The sequence below is a fragment of the Varroa destructor genome, unplaced genomic scaffold (genome assembly GCF_002443255.2).
Source record: "Varroa destructor unplaced genomic scaffold, Vdes_3.0 BEIS01000007.1, whole genome shotgun sequence".
NCBI classification, from domain to species: domain Eukaryota; kingdom Metazoa; phylum Arthropoda; class Arachnida; order Mesostigmata; family Varroidae; genus Varroa; species Varroa destructor.
This window is the reverse complement of record NW_019211460.1, coordinates 20,431,523-20,447,578: the sequence shown is the minus strand read 5'-3', so window position 1 is coordinate 20,447,578 and position 16,056 is coordinate 20,431,523. Positions and strand designations below refer to the sequence as shown.

Genomic DNA, 16,056 nt, shown 5'->3' with positions numbered 1-16,056 from the left:
TTAGTAGCTCATTAAAGAACTAAAACAGAGAACAATTTGTCCATCCCAGTCGCGGCACCACCGTTTAGAATAAATTATTGGATTAATTTTTGTTAGCAAACCACCCAGGTAGTGTTAATATTACCGACGTCATGATTTATAAGGTAACCGACATCAAAAATTATTGTTATTGCAATCGTGACGAGAATATCTTACGATGTATACGAGATATATACGTGACGCTAAACTAACGGAACAGGTGTGCCTGGTTTTCTCGGCTCCTCTACTCGCATATTGGAATATTTTCTCGAGGCCGCCTTTTCTTTTCTTAGTCTTGCTGTGGATCCTTAAAGCAGATTTCAGTCACTTTAGGTCTTAAAGTTGCTCAGAAAAGCTGTCGAGTATATACTTTATCGGCCTCATCGTCGCAAACAGAATCTCTTTTGTTTAGAAAGTACGCTCTCGTACGCTCGCTGTCGCCGTCAGCAGTAGCGGTGACAGGAGCAGTATTTATCGTAAATCTTTGCGATGAATTTTTCTGCCATAAACCTTCGACGAGTTCGACATATGACTCAAGACTTGGTTGCTTAGTAGAACAACCGTAAAGGTGGGGCGGGCTCCGACCTACGGTCGAGACCCCTTGTCTGTGCCATCGGCTGCGTCTTCACCACCCAGACCCTTTCAAGGTGGGTCGCAAAATGTTTGTCGCCGTGTGTTTGCTCATGGCAGCCTCATAGCATCTGGTAGAGCATATCCCTTCTAATTAAAAGAGGAAATGGCACGGATGGCAAGAATAATATAGATACGAGATATATAGATCGTAAAAATGACGATGACGAACACAGTGATAAGCGAGGACGTTTTTTTTAGACCTTTTGTTTAAATGAGTCCATCAGAAAACTGATCATGAAATACTTAATGTAGTTATATGCTCGGTAGCGTGCAAACGATAAGTGGAAGGAAATAGATTCTTGTGGGAAAGAAAATGGGAAAGAATCAATTACCAGGTAGAATGGGCGATGATATTTTTAATAATATCGACATGTACATCAACATATGTACATGTGATGTACACTAGCACTCCGTGCATTACAAGTGGTATTACTCAGCTCGTCAATAAACACGAGCTAATTTATTCGATCTATTGTGAAATCTATCAGTTTTGTGGAATTCAGGAACTTGATATGCTTATGTGCTATATCAGATCGCCTTTCTGCAAACGATTCGGCGCTGATTGAATACGAATCACTGTGATTTTTCTCATTTCTCGAAGCGTTTTGACGATTTAACTTATTTCTAAGTCTCTTTTCTCGGAAATTTCTGAAATGCATATGTATCCGACACACTGCTATATTAGGGAAATACTAGGGACAGCTTTTGGCGCGTGAGGTACATTCGTTTCTTTTTTTTTTTGTTTTGTCCATTAAGCTTTCATATAGATGTCCAACATAATAGTATGCTTTTCTGCTAAAAAGATTTAAATAGAATATATTCTTGCAATAATTGTATTTACCAAACCGGAAAGCGCATGAGCCGTACAGTTCTTACTACTTTGGAACTACTATAGTAGATAACTAGATTGCAAAGCTGTGTATCTCGGCATAAAAACATAGCTAAAATTATAGGCCATGTTACATCATACTGGTGCACGAAAACCATGCCAAGACCTAGGAATAGCATGAAGATGAGGCTATGAGCCTTCTCCCCTTTTTGTCCTTGAACAAGCTTTCCTTGATAGTAAAGTAGCTGCTTCTTATCCCTGTACGTTCTATCTCAACCCATACTCAGTGAAATCGTTCTGTGTCTCGATACGATCCAATCAACTGACTCCTTGTTTATGTATTTTTTAAAGCTGTGGAAAGGTTTAACCCCAGCCACATTACCCGTATCCGCTGTTTACGTCACGCCAATCGGTCGTTACTAAAACTATCAAACAGTTGGCAAAATTCAACGATGATTTTGGTGGCATCATTGATCGTGTACAATATTACAGGTAATGGAGAACCGACGAACACGAAGTGCGTGCGGAACACGGATGGAGTTTATTTTGGTCAATGTTTGATGTAACGGCACAATTTCAATTGATCAAAATATATGGTTACGGGAAAGTTTTACTTGTATTTAAAGCATGTATTGGCATTATTATTTGGGCGCACTACCTCTTAAACTTCAACTAATGTTCAGCTTGCTAATTAAGTAATAACATTGTTTTTGATACGTGTCTAAGTTTGTGTAAGGGTTTTGTTTTAAGGGAGTTTATTTTTCTTAGTATTTGCTTTTAAGGGAGCTTATTCTATGTCAGTATGCCAATCTAACGGACAGCAAGCTTAACCAGAAAACATCTATCTGTAAGAATAATTAACTCCGTTCAGAGGAGCAGCGACGGCGACTACGAAAAGCAAGATCACTCGCCGACACGAAAAGAGGCCAAAGTCGAAGAAGTACGTGGCCAGCTTGAGTAGAAACCCGACGTGAGCAGGAAAAGTAGGGAGCCTAAATGAAGTCTATTTTAAGCCTGAATTTCCTTTTCTTTCTCTCCGTCGCTTTCGGTCTCGTTATCTTTCTACTTTTTCGTACGGTTCGAGCAGACTCCAGCCAAAGACGCTGTAGCAGCCCCGTCTTTTTCTCTCTGTCCGTCTACAACGACAAAGGCGCTTCCCAAAAAGATAAACATCCATTTCACTATTCCTTCAGTGAACATGCTTCTTTAGCCGTGCGTTATAGCTACAGAACGACGCTTCCAATAGCATTAACCGAGTGTGCCATGTGCTCACGCTCGTCATCCTTTACTTAGGCAGCGGAACCTGGTGGGCGCTTCTTCGGTTCGCTAATTTGCTACTACCGCTACTGCTGCGGCTACGGCTAGTGCTATAATGACTATTCATCCTCTCCAGCGTAAGGACCCGAATCGGCGGCGTTATTGATTCTGTCGCTATGAATCCTCATATTTGCTGAGCCTTTAGCGCTTCCTCTCATCGAATTAGGGGCGCCAAAATTCAAGCGCCTCCAACGACAGCGAGCGTCCGATACCCAACTTAGGTAAACTAGAAGAAGCCACTCCAGCAGTAGAAAAACAACGAAGTAGACACAAGGTCAGGTATAAATAGCAGCAGAATAGACTTACACATGGACGCTCTTTTACCACTCATTCGTTGGCCTTTAAGCAGTCTATAGTCAGTGTGGGTCTGCGTCTGGCCTTATTCGCATTGATGTCGAGCTTCAGAAGAGATAAAAAATGGACACGAGAGAATGAGAAAAGACAACTGATGCCCGAAGCCTTTTTCCAATCGGGCAACATCATTGACACTCGCAGACTCCTCTCTACTTATTTTGGTTGAAGCGTTTGTTGTTGTTGTTGTTGTTGTTGCTGCTGCTGCCGCCGCCGCCGCCTACCCGCGTGTCATGTTGTTTTTTATCATAAATCTTTAAAGATTAGTTGGCCGTTTGTCGATAGTGCCGTTTTCTTGTTGTTATAGATAGAATAGAATGTCCGGCAGAAAAGAGGAAAAATTGAAATTATAACCATCGGTAACACCCGCAGACGGATAGTGGTTGCGGTGGCTATTATAGAATTCGATGTTGAAGTTTTCCTTCAATAACGAGAAAAAACAATTGTCACAGTCATTTCTGGATGAAATGGAAGGACGTTATCAAAACTTAGATAGTAAATTTTGAATAAATTCAATGCAGACCTACAGAGAGGCCTGATATCGTTTAGAAGGTGTACTACAGTATGACAGGGCATACAGCTCAAGTCACTATGCTGCAACGTTACAATATTCAAGGGAAATAAACGTTCTAGATTAAGCCTAAATGAGTTCTAAGAATATGCAGTTCGCTTACTATACTTATCGAAGAAAACTTGCGTCCATACTGAATTACGCGAAACTTCGGAAATGTTTAAAACGTGTCGCGGCAGCGTTCAATATCTGTTTAGAGGCAAAGATTAATTAGGTATTCGTGCTGATCTTTCATCACTGTGAACGACTGTAGCCTGTGGATAACGAAGGTGACAGAAAGGCGCTGTCAACAATATGCCAAAGCAGCTTACATAAAACACACCGGATACGTTAGATTTAGAAATCCCCGTTGAGATTAGCTAGGTGAAACACCACCTTTCTCCCTGCTCCATGAGTAACGTATTTGGCTGCCAGTCTTAGAGACACGTTACCACGATAACGCATAGTAGAGGTAGTAGTAGTAAGTAGTGTCGGTGTCAAGCGACACTGCTGTTCTTAGTACGACCAAATCACACCATGGAAGAAAAATGGTAAAATGGTGGACATGAACAGGAAGCTTCTATCGTATGAAAGGCGGACAGATACCTAAACGCCATTTGATGACAGCTCAAAGCTTGCCTCGCGCTTAGGCTTTACCCTAACCACGTATATCAAACAAATATATATCGTTATAAAATACTCAATACGGTAGCCAAAGTATGGAGTCGATTTACACAATAATTTTCTAGAAAATTGGCTAGCCCGACGCGACGCGTAGATACATACATATACACCTAAATTATACGGCGATAAAGCATTTCCGTTGCTAGACCCAGCTGCATTATAATTGACGGTATCTATTTCGAAACAGGCAGTACCATTTGCGCGGGACAGGCAAGACATTATCTTGAAAGGTATTAAAATAAGAGGCGGAATTCAGGAGAGAGACGTACCGAGTACCGCACCATGATGAAACCACCCGATTATCTCTCCCCGTACGCCTGAGTGGCCCAGAGATGGTGCGCAGTCTACGCTTAGTGCTTATACAGCATTACTCTGATTTCTAGCTCGAGCGATGCCCAGAACGAACTAGCGGACCCAACTATGCGTCGCTATATGATGACCCGCAAGTATTGTATATTTCGGTTAGGAAGGGTATCGTTATGATAAAGCTGAGTAGATACCATAGTCCCTTTCAAACATCTTATATAATATACGAATATAGAGAACTATGGCTACATGTCAATATCGTAACTTTCTTAATTAAGGCAAGTGCGGCACTTGTCATATATATAATATATAAAGGTCGATGCAATTTGGTCCAGTTCAACCTTGAAAAAAGAATTCAATTCAGTTTTCGTAAAATTATGTTTAAAATTAAAAAAAAAAAGTTTAAAATGAATTTCCTAAAACTTTTGTAATTATCAAGCTGGACTAGCTTGAAGAATCTAATTTAATAAAACTATTCGGTACCTATACCAGTTATTTGCTCTGACATACGATAAATAGTGCGATGCATATAATTAATTAATTATAATTAATAAAACTTCTTTAGCAAACATTCAATTTTGGCAAGGCGTTATTCGTTTATGGCGCGCTATACATATATCGACTTAGAATATGTTATTTATTTGAACAGAGAATCTTTGGTTTTAGCTAATAGGAAATTAGCTTTTTTATAGGAAAAACATACTTTGGAAATATCGACTAGGGAATGTCTCAGCCCTGCAAAAGGGTTTAAATACGTACGAGCACTGCAAATGCGACGGTGCCTATATCGCAAACTACAAAAAAAATGCAGTGTTTTCGTGTTGGCGTTTCATACAAAAGCCGAATTACTGGCGATGAACTCGACGAGACGCTTAAAGATTGAATTAAATATTCATCCATTCAGCTACAATGCTTCAAAGTGCAAAGAAGCTATGAAAGGTCTTCAAGCTTATTATTATATCTCTACTAGCATGTCTGTACCGGCCAGTTTATCCCTCCTGCTATTTGTGTTCATCATTTCGAGGAATCAGTAATAAATATAGCTATTAGTTTACTATTGAAACGTGTCTTCCCCACACCTCTCACAAAGTTCTTCTGTTTCTTTTTAAGTTGCGTCGGCCGCCTTATGTCGTTCGTTCACGTCGACTAACCCGTAAGTTACTAGTGGATCGCAAATGCATTTGATTTTACGGCAGGAGTCACTGAGTGTAATCCATCGACGCTACCATGAGCTTCATCTCAGACTGATACGTCGAACAATGCCATGAAACTGAAGGATCCGATAACAGTGGCCGCCGAGACGCTGGCCGAGCAAGCAGGTGCTTCATTTGATGAGCAGACGGCAAGCGTGTGGATATCAGAGAGCTACTAAAGCGACCATTTCCACTAGGTCTGACTCTGCTGGCGCTGTTCATATGCTTGCCTAGCTACCTGGTGGAACCAGCGATCGGTGAAAGAAGGAAGCGATTATTACGAAGAAAAAAAAAGGAAGATAAGACGATGGCTTGGTCCGTTTTACAGTACCGCAACGAGAGCTATTCGAACCGCTGCTTAGGGTTCGTAAGGGTAAGAGATACAGAGAGAGAAACGAATATAGAGGGCAAGACACTAGAGCGTAACGCATATTGGAGTTGGGGCATTGGGAAAAGTTCAGCCTTGAGAAAGAAGGTAGCTAAGATGGCGTTTCGGTCGGCCGCTTTGCCGCGGCCGTTCGGCAACTCTTAAGGCAAGCATTACGTTGATGATAAAAATTGTGTGGGCAAACATCACGCGCAGACGAGTCGGTAGGGAGGTAGGCTCGTCGGTAGGCACATAAACGACAGGCCATAGTGTCTACGTCATCCCGTCATGACTAACCGGAAGACGAACCGATAGCTGGTTTAAGCGGCGATGGCGGCATATTGGTGGCTATCTGGCGGCTCGGCGAAAAGAGCTGAAAAACAAGGAAGGTTTGGCACACCCTAAATAAATAGGCTGCTGATACGCGATCTCATGGTGGACTGTAGGAAGCGGACGGTGTTAAGCGGTTGAATACGAGTCGAACCAAAGCGGTGCGGCATAGCAAGCTGAACTAACATATGGGATAACATACATAAAAAAAAATGCTAGTCGAAGAATCATAGGTAGCGAAATAGAGTTCAGCAGGAGAGGAAAAATAGCTTGGTTCACTCAGTGTAGCAATAATATTGGTAATATAAGACAAGTGTCCATGTTTATCAGGATGAAAATGGGTGGTCGAAGTGTCCGGTTTTAATGTGACCGCTGTATTACATGTGTTCATGGGATGTGCAAAGGTTGAACGATTCGTGCTTTGTCTGTATGGGACTGGCAAGCGGGAATTAGATGCTAACTCCTTCAAGGAAATGCGAATCAGGACATGCGAAAAGATTAAGGACAATATCAAAGTCAACATTATTAGCCATGACTTATCTAACTGAAGACTTCCGGATATTCATAATGATATCAGCATGATCTAAGTGATTAAGTACGCTACGAGAAAATGAGACTTAGTCCACAAACAAGCGTGGAACGAATAGAAGTTCCCTCCAATGCACTGACCAGGTAGGCTGTGATTTTCGATAGGTCCTTAGAGCATTATGCCTGTGCGCCTGCTTGTAGAAGAATTCCTCAGTACCATTCATGATTACCTGTTCCAGCGTTCTATGATTTGACTGGATTGTTCCAGGGAAGCTGCTATACGGTTTATATGCGGTCTGTGTTCGCTCATCAAAGCTTTTAATTTCTTTCTGGCAGAAACCGCAAGGTAGAAGTAGTGAGCGCATTTTTATTGCACGTTAAGCTGTGGAGAAATGTTTTGTTGGGCTAGTTCTAGTATCGACAGTGTCGAGTCATCAAGATCGAAATTTCATCTTTTTATAGCATCCAGATGGTGCGTAGCAACGTTTTGCGCATAAAATTAAAAAAAAAATCAGATCTAAGACAATATCGAAAATGCAGTTTACTCTACTATTTGGGCTATAAGTCGGTTGAAACGGGTTTACGGATCAATCGATCAGACCTGATCCGCTAGATGTGGATCCATAAATTAAAGGCAGCGTAAATCGCTTTCTTTCGACGATGTTTTGGTGGCTTACTGATTCTGTAACGTCTGTTCGGTTCAAGCGGTATAAGCGTTCCAGCTTATATGCAAGACTTCATAAGATAACCTCCTGCGCCGCTATCAGCGCATAACACGCACCCTCATGATAAGCGATAACATTCGGCTAGAGAAACGGAAAAATATATTTCTTTAAATTGTGATGAAATACGCATTATCAGTTATGCTATTGAGAAAACCATATACATTTTTAGTTACTCGTCAGTTGAGTAATATTACATATGTATTTTGTTTACGTGAAACACTGTATATGGTCATACATTTTTTGTGACAGGAATTGATTCTTATAGTACACTGAATTTGAAATTTAATAAAAAAAAAATCGTTTGTCTCCTCAAGTGTTGATTAATCTTGCCAAAATGGCTTGAATTTTTGACCCTTGGATATTATAGATTTACACCTGTTGCAGCGCGAGCAGTCCGATTATAAGTAGACGGAAATTGTGATTTGTCTCTTGTTTTGTCACGCCAACCTGATAAGTTTACCGTCTGAGAACACTTTCTACGCTTGCGCTATCCTTTCTGGGTCTGCCGAAGTTGTGGTATTTACAGAGGTTAGCAATAGCGCGAAGTTAGGAACATGGGCTTCGAACGGTTAGGACAACCAGTCTGATAAACGATCTCGGTCGTCAGACTGACAAGCGTCTTCGTAATCAGTCAGGATGAGAGCAATATTAGTTTCAAACAGTGTTATCGAAAACACTGATGCAATCCTAAGCAGAAGTAAAGAATGCCAGTTGGTCCCTTAGATTCATGATTATTATTATTAGGTTTCACAATAGAGCGAATCAAGTAAGTGCTTTATTCACAGTGTTTATTGTCAGTATATATCTCTCACGTTATAATCATTCATGCTGGTAAAAAATTGTTTCGTTCTGCAATAACAGCCCTATTAGGCACGAAATTATGCTGCCATTGAACTACTTCCGCTCCGTCCGTCTACTGAAGCGGATCAAGGCTTAGATCCTGTCTTTCTTCAGTTGGTTTCTTGACTTACGCCGTTTTGTGTCTCTTCTAAATCAGGACGAAGGGGGAAGCGTCACACAGATAATGAAAGAGAAAAGCCGAACAGACGTTGGGAGAATTTGCTATGTTGTGTTAAGAACGTTGGCAGAGTAGTAGGTTAATAGCAGAATAGAAGCCGTCGCAACAATGGCGCAAGCCTCTGGAGTACGTTAATGGCGGCGTTATTGGCTATTGGTTAGTTGCGATGACAATGTGAGCTTAATGGTTCCACACAGCACCGGTTTGTCGGCTTACGATCGGCCATCCCGATGAACGCCTCCGACGGAAGCCTGAACCACATCATGGCCGTTTAGAAGCCCGTTCTACTTTTTTGGCGAGTCGGCTATTGTCTCAAGTGTAAAAGCTCCAAGTACTGTTTTTACCACAGCATCGCCAATATCCAATAAATTAGCCATATAGCTACCAGATTCGCAGTGTGAGAAAGTGCAGATCTTTTTAGGACGGACTGATCTATCCTCTCAAAGGACCTTTCTTATTCAGCTGACAGGAAAGGTTTTAGGTTAGTCGAGAGTGCTGCTAATCCAGTTCGCCTGCGGAAGGTCACTGGGACGCAAACGCGCTGCATACAACTCTATTGCATGTGAAGCCAGGCCTGACTTGTCACGATCGTTGCAGGACGAAACGATTCCACTATTGTTATCACTGTTAAAGTCATCATCAACGAATAAAATCGAAATAAAAATAAACGAAGAAATGTATGTGTATTATATACCACGTTAAGATGCGATGTCCCTAGAGATTTACTCTTTCAACAGTAAAACAGATGCTACTCTCAAAGGTCTTAATTGGTTCATTTTAAACTCTGTAGCATTGATGTGTATGGTCCATAATTATTAAAAATACGCAAGGGATTTGTATTCGTCAGATGTGGAAATTAAACGGATATAGATCCGGCGTCAATCCGAATCTCTCGTACTCACCACGACGTGTTTTAATTTGTCGTTCTCGTTCCATGGTTTCCTAATACAAATTATGCTTACGAAAATAACTTTTTGCTGAGATCCGAGTGATGTGGAAATTACTCTAACAAAAGACAGAACCCTAAATTTAATGTACCAGTCATTATATTATTTGACGAGTTTCCACCATGCTTATGAGAGTAGATAGTGAGACCCTCACTGGGCAACGTGAGCCACTAACACGTGCCAAATATAGCAATACTCTAAGCTGATCATCTAACCAAAATACACTTTTTCTCCTCGGAGTTTCCTTGTTGTCGTAAACCATAGGGAAGGTTTCAAGCTCTTTTTTTCTTGCTTACGTTTGCCCGATAAGCCGTTTATCAAGCATAATATAGCCTCAGGTGTTGCCTACTTCTAGCGCACGCCAGCGTCAGATAAGGCCTTGTGAATCAGACTAAGACTCTCAGTAATGTCAGGTTTAATGTTGTGTTGCTAAAGCCGGTTTTAAGCTTGAAGAACGACAACAGCAATGGCAGAGATACCAGTACCAAGAAAAACGAAAAAAAAAAAAACGTTTTTCAAATTACGTTACTCAGCGTCCATCAGCTTCCTAAACGGTACGGTACTGTGTGAGTAGATTTACCCGTAATATTAACATTTACTACGTCCTCAGTTTGACTGTTGATGTACTCCATAAGCGCTTTTAATTTGATAACAATATAGAATTGATTTGAATTACCCCTCGATAATCGGGGGTGAATTAGCTCGAACATCATCAACCAAGATGTTTCATCATCATACGTTTTAAATTGTGCTTTTATCTAAAATAGACTGCCAGTATCACTCAATAGTGGCCTGACCACTATGAAAAATACTTTAGTCGATAGACTCTCGTTGCTTGATTTTGTGTCGGTGTGTGAAATATTCGGTCATTTCGGTGGCGTAATTAAATCTCTGGCTATATGGGCTAGATCCGAGTAGATGACTCGTTGCATGTAACACCTCTTTTCTAGTTTATATAATCGGCTACACATTGTGTAGTCGAATCGGCCCGGAAAATGTATTTGAAACTGCTGGCCACGAGTGCGCAACAACAATTGCTCCTTAAGTTCTACTTACTTTAAAAGTGAAAATACGAAACGTCTAGCGGTAAAAACCTTTTGGGAAAGAGTAATAAACGTAATCCGGCCAAGATCTCCGTGCGAAAATCAAATAGTAATGCTAGCACGACTAGCATCTCATCGCATCTCCCGCTTTCCGCGACTCTTTATCTATCTGGCCGAAGTACGAATGGTCAAAAAAAAATTTGTCTTTTGTGTAAAGTCTGACTAAAACCGTGAAAGAAACAATACATTTATTTATTTTTTTATTTTAAAACTCGTTTATTCATCTTTGCCAGTAGCAGTTTACACACTTAAAATATAGACAAATGGCAATTTTATCTCCTATCTTATGTCATACATATATGACGACTTCACGAGCCTTGTTAAAGCCATTATTATCAGACGATTTCTAGAGTGATCAATTTAGGGTCTATGGTATTATTTACTTGAGCTACCAATGATTGCGTTATACATTATAAACCATAGAATTGCCATTCTTCGGTTAGTTACTATGCCCATCTGCCCAGCGATTGATCCTGTAGGTAGCGAGAACATGATACAGATACAAAAATTGCCTACATCTCGTACAAACACAACATTCATTAGGTTCAGAAAATTCTGTTACTTTGCATAAGCAGTAGTGACAACCGTATACTGGATAGCGCGTCACTAGTAGACCCTATTAGAGTTTCAGAGTTCGAGTTAGAGACAGAGTTCGAGATGGATCTCCACAACGTTCGATCCCATTTACCAGACTTTTATAGAGTGCCGGAATTTGCGATAGTTTGCGACACGGCCGCAGAGACCTTCAGCAAACAGTAGCGTCACCGCTAGGGAGTGAACAAGCCCGTTGCGGTTTGCTTAATGCATTTCCAAGGCTCCTTTAAGGCACGAGGCTTTTCTTTCGATTCAAATGCTCGATATTCAGTCCGTAAGTGGCAACTGATGCGATTGTAGGGTCGAAAAAAATTGCAAAGCAATGGACAGGGTTGATCGGTGGAGGGTTAAGCATTGATAGCGAAGCTGTCAAAGTTTTTCTGCATCCTTGTAAAATATGCTAGGATAAACTTCGGTCGTTGTACGAAATCAGCCATTCTAGATACGTAAGTAGACCAACATGTGTTACCGATCGGCCTAAAAAATGTAGCGTGTTACAAGCCGTAATTCTGTTTCTCTCTCAACGTTCTAGGCTATGTTTGAAATCTCCGAGAACGCTGGCAGCTACGATTCCGTACTGTCGACTGCAACCCTATTCTCCGGGAGTATCGCTTCTATTAAGTTAAGCGTGGAAACCCTGATATCGACGAGGATGCTTAAAACTAAATTCCTCGGGGCGGAGTTAAGGACTCTTTGAGCTCTACAAATACTGCATAGAGATACTGACAAGGCCTACTTAAGATTCGCTCGATATCGGTAAGTAGGATCTTGTATGCTGTTTCGGTCGAATGCTTCCGCCTGAATCCGTGTGTCTCCTTAAGTATCGGACTCACACTCTCCAGGAGCACGTTTAATCTCCTTGGGAACGGATACGAGACAATTTTAGAGCGGACGCTTTCTTTCCCGATGCCGCCCCACACTATCTATTGGCTTCAATCGCCTTTGCTTTTTGAGATAACGTGAAGTGTTGCATACCGCCATTGATGAAGAAGTAGTCAGGACCAAAAACATTCGTTAAATAAAGCCGTCCACTACGGCGCCAGCACCACGGCGACCTTGAGGGGTTCATTTCAAATCCTATTTGGTCCCGCTTCTTTCTTTGAACGTAGGCCCCGGAGCAACTGAGTTACTTTGAGGACGGAAAACTGTTAGCCCAGTCTTTTACGCTTGCTCGTTGTCGATATGTCCCACATTGCGTTAAACGACGAGACACCCTGATGTACGATGACACTAAATGAGAACATTCCAGCGAAGTGTTGAGGACTAATGAGGCGATGAGGCACGATGTGAACCTGTGGAAATCAAGCCATCTATATGGCTGGTACTCGGCCCCTTTTATGAGAACAGCCTCCTTCTTTTTCAAGTATTTCTTGCGCTCAACACCATATGTTGTCCGGCAGATCGCAGTGAACGCTGTGGCCAGCGGCTTTGCTGCCGGTTATAACGCTACACATTACGTAAAAGCAGGTTACAGTGGTAATCCAACCACGCCCGATGTTTCCTCCGACGAACTGGACGAGCTAATGATTCCAGGATGTCTATGAGATAACACCAATAGAGCTTGGCACTGCGAGGATCTCATGAGCCCGCTCCAAAAGCTCCTTTGAGTCCAATTTAAAGGCTCATTCCTCCGGGCGAACAATGGTCTTAAAGGACCTTGAGTCTAATTCAACAGAAGTGTGTATCTGGAACTGATTTCCTCTGCAAATTATCTTTTTCGATACATTTGATTTTATTTCTACTCGCGCTCATTATAAAGAGATCTATGACAGGACTTCTTGCAGAACCGACAAACTTTGTGCTCCATCAGTGCATCTCGAAGGACTGACCTTTCTCTCTAAAGGAATTCTGGGCACGCACTGAAGTCTTGTGCCACGACAATTGAAGCGCTAGAGGAGGGCCCGCCACAGCCTGTAGATTACCGATAAGCTTTTCTACCCCGTCGCTCGGTCGCACGTACGTCGCCACAAGAAGTATTCTGAGGCAAAACTAGGATGTTGTTCTCCACACGACGTGGAGTGAGGTCCCCAAGTCTGTGATTATGAAACAGTGAAACTCCGCCATTGGGTGACCGCGGCATGTTTCCTTTGTGCAGGACAGTAGGCGCAGTAAAATACGGATAAGTTGAATGGACCGGTCGCCCAGGTCTCCGTTACTACAAGGATATCGATTGAATCCCAGGTTTGTGGTGCGGGTAGCGCTGACGCAAAAACACCCTCCCAATTCCACTGCGATCTTTAGCGTTTTTGACGATTTTGATCGCGACATCTGCTCTGAAAGCGTGTCTGCGGCTAATTATGAGAGCTTACGATTTGAAGCTGCTATTCTAAGGAACGATCTGTATTTTTAGCGCAATCAGGGCCTAGTTTAGAAAATTTTCAATCGTCGGTGACGGAGGTAGCCACGACAATTCCGTGGTAGGCCGACACGCCACTGAACCAATTCAGATAATGAGAAGTCCTCTTCAAAGGTCAGGACCGGTGGCGATCCCCTGGTGCACACTTTACACAGCTCACAAAAGGCTCGGTCTTTTGCACCCAGGCCAGTAGACTGTCGAATTTCGTTCTGACGGATCACCGGCGCGACACACATGTCCCTCCGACTTGTTCGCATACCTACTTTCGGGGTCCTCTTGATCCTCATCTGTGAAAAAAATTTCATTTGCTTTGCGATCTTACACGCTTTTTCTTAGCTACAAAGCCCTTATAGCTCTATCGGCCCTCTCAACGACTTGACGCTGTATGATTAAGAGAGGCACAACAGTGAAGGGTGCACTCTCCTGCGCTGCTCTTCAGGCAAGTACATCATTAGTGTCTTTACAGTCTAACGGAGAAGGGAAGAGATCGGACATACAGGTCGTACTCTGAGTGTAGCCCTCCCAGTTTTGTAGTAAACGACTCAACGCCGGCTATGAATTCGCCCTTTTTAAACTTTATACACTCACGATAGCCTGCTTGCAGAAACGCGGCTGTCGGGCCACCTGAAATCTTAAAGTTCTTATCCGCTTCGGCTATCGCGCTATTCATATTCATTTTCGTGCAAATGCTTTCCGGCGTAAAAAATCCCACAAGGCCGGTCCGAAGAACTCGACAATAGCGTCGCCTCCATCCAAAATTGTTTTTATTGACAGAGTGACAACCCGGGTGTTTTTTTTGCTGTTAGGACAAACCCATCCCTTTACCCTCCAGGACTAAGGTTTTCAGGGGCATCGGCTTACTTTTCAGGGTTTCCACTTCGCTTTTTGAAGCTTTAACATGGTACAGTAGGAATGTGACATACGCCTTTCGCGCGGTAAGCTGTCCATCTATTTCATAAATTTTTCAGTGTACCAATTTCCAACAGAAAAGCTACACAATCGACACGACCATTTCCACACTGGCAATTGTTTGGCATGCAGCACGGAACATTCATTGCATTTATAACAGCATAGGCTGAGGTTCTATAGTCTTCCATCACATTGCATACGTAGAAGGAATATGGGACATCCTCTGACGTATAAGGTCCTTGTGCCCATTTTGGTCCACTTAGTTGTTGAAGGCCTAGAATCACTGTCGTGTTGTTCACCGTAATTGTTTCAGCGGTCGGCTTTTGTTGTCATTCCATTTCAAAAATCGTACCACTCGCCCTGGCGGGGTTTATAAATAAAGGTCAGAAACGGTTTTTGAGCTATCCTTTGGCTTAATCAACAGAAATAGAGGCTACGTAGGCCCTGATTCAGGGATAAAATTCGAAGAAAGTGTACGCAAATACACTGCCGATTTTACTTGCATTTTTGCTATACGCACGGTTCACTAGCAGAGAAAAGCATTTTTGGTGCTCACCGATGCACCGGGTTGCAATAAGCCGATCGACGCCAGGACGCACTTGCAAAACTTTGACAATTACGAAATTGCCACGGAGCTGTCTTGCGTACGTCTCTTCGACTCGAACGTTCGATCAATGTATAATATATCTCTGTAAGCTCTCACTGTGACTCATATTTACCTACATTATGGTGAAAGTCTATTTTGTCATTTTGCTCTTTGTTTCCATTTGCTGTGCAGCAAGTCTATTGCCTTACGATGCCTAGTGGAAAATATATTGGTCTAGCCATTTCGCTACTAAAACATAGCTGACCTTATTGCGTAACAGAACGAGATACAGACGACCCTTGAGTAAGTGGGAGAAACGTAGCGCAAGATATAAGGAGGTATTCCCCAGGTACTGACATGCACGAGACAGTCTTCTTACGACCCATATATTTACCAGCTACGCCAAGGCCGATGAGTCCGCAGAGTAGGCCATTGATAGAGCGGTGCCTGCAACATAAACATGTAACAAAGACGTAATATCAGAGTAATCGATGGGAAAGGCGGAACGAGTTGGGATCGCGACCGGGTTCAGTCCGATTTCGAACAGAGGTGCCGGCATATGTTTTCGTCCTGAAGGCAGTGCAAAAATAAAGCAAAAGTAGACATCGCTAAACGCATTCATAGATATGTGCTGTTCAGCTAGCATCAGGAGAATGAAAATGGTGAGCTTGTTCCATCTCAGACAGAACAACACCGGCACACAGGAGTAGAT

General features: G+C 42.4%; 1 protein-coding gene across 6 annotated transcripts in view; it reads left to right on the top strand.

Moving 5' to 3' along the window:
• The first annotated feature begins 5,750 nt into the window (after positions 1-5,750).
• Positions 5,751-16,056, top strand: part of LOC147754433 (uncharacterized) — a 95,123-nt gene continuing 84,817 nt past the window's right edge. For 5 of the 6 annotated variants that reach the window (XR_015317012.1, XR_015317016.1, XR_015317015.1 and 2 more), the window contains exon 1: positions 5,751-7,250. The gene's annotated coding sequence lies outside the window, so the exon portion shown is untranslated. Of the gene's footprint in view, positions 7,251-12,025; positions 12,250-16,056 lie in introns of all 6 variants that reach the window. The other variant, XM_086974778.1, reaches the window with a different exon arrangement.